Source organism: Tigriopus californicus, chromosome 6 (assembly GCF_007210705.1).
Source record: "Tigriopus californicus strain San Diego chromosome 6, Tcal_SD_v2.1, whole genome shotgun sequence".
NCBI classification, from domain to species: Eukaryota; Metazoa; Arthropoda; class Copepoda; order Harpacticoida; family Harpacticidae; genus Tigriopus; species Tigriopus californicus.
In genome coordinates, this window is record NC_081445.1 from 8,941,081 (window position 1) to 8,941,969 (window position 889).

Here is an 889-nt window from a genome sequence, read left to right on the forward strand (position 1 = left end):
TTGACTCTCTCCCATATTTGTATGGTATGTTATGAATTTTTAAATAAATTTTTACACCACGCATTTGCAAATTTGATGTCCACATGGAGTAGATGGGTTAAATTACTGCTATGGTCACCATTATGTAATTGTCGAATGTGACGCAATGGTTTCGTGAGTGCATAGTTTGATAATGATTTGTTCGCAGTTCCAACTGCGAGTATCAGAAAGTTTCGTGAACGCACATATTGAAATGCGCCTTGGTATAATTTAGTACTGCCGCATTTCAAAATGTGTGTTCACGAAACCACGGGGGGGGGGTACCACATCGACTCCCTGCATAGAATAATAATGGTGCCGGGTTTTAACGAGACCAGTGCGACATGTCAAAGATCGTACCTCTGTGGGCGAAGCTAAGGAGTTCAAGTCAGTGGCTTCCGAACTAATTCGCTTCGCATGGAGTAAGGTAGTGCACAGGGAAATATCTTCTCACCCGTTTCGTTCATCTGTACGAGTGAACTGGCCACATGGCTGTAAAATTTAAGTTCATTTGCAAATGATACCTACATCTTCGCATCGAATGAAGATGTCAAAAAGTTCGTATTAAGTAATTCGCTAATGAATTGAAAACCAAATTGTCTTAACCTGACCCAAAAATGAACGATCAGATGCCCCTCTTCCAAGTGTGAGAGTGGTTAAATCTATGGTCTCAAAGGCCCAATGTTACCCTCCTTGGATTCAAAGTCTCTAACGCCCTCGATTAGTCGTCTCACAGGACCAACCGAACTATTTGAGAAGATTCACCAAAGGATGGGGTTAATTACCCGACTAATAGCCAATAAAACAAAAGATAAACTGCTCCAAATTGTTCATGGTTTCATCCTATCCAAGATGAGATACGGCCTATCCT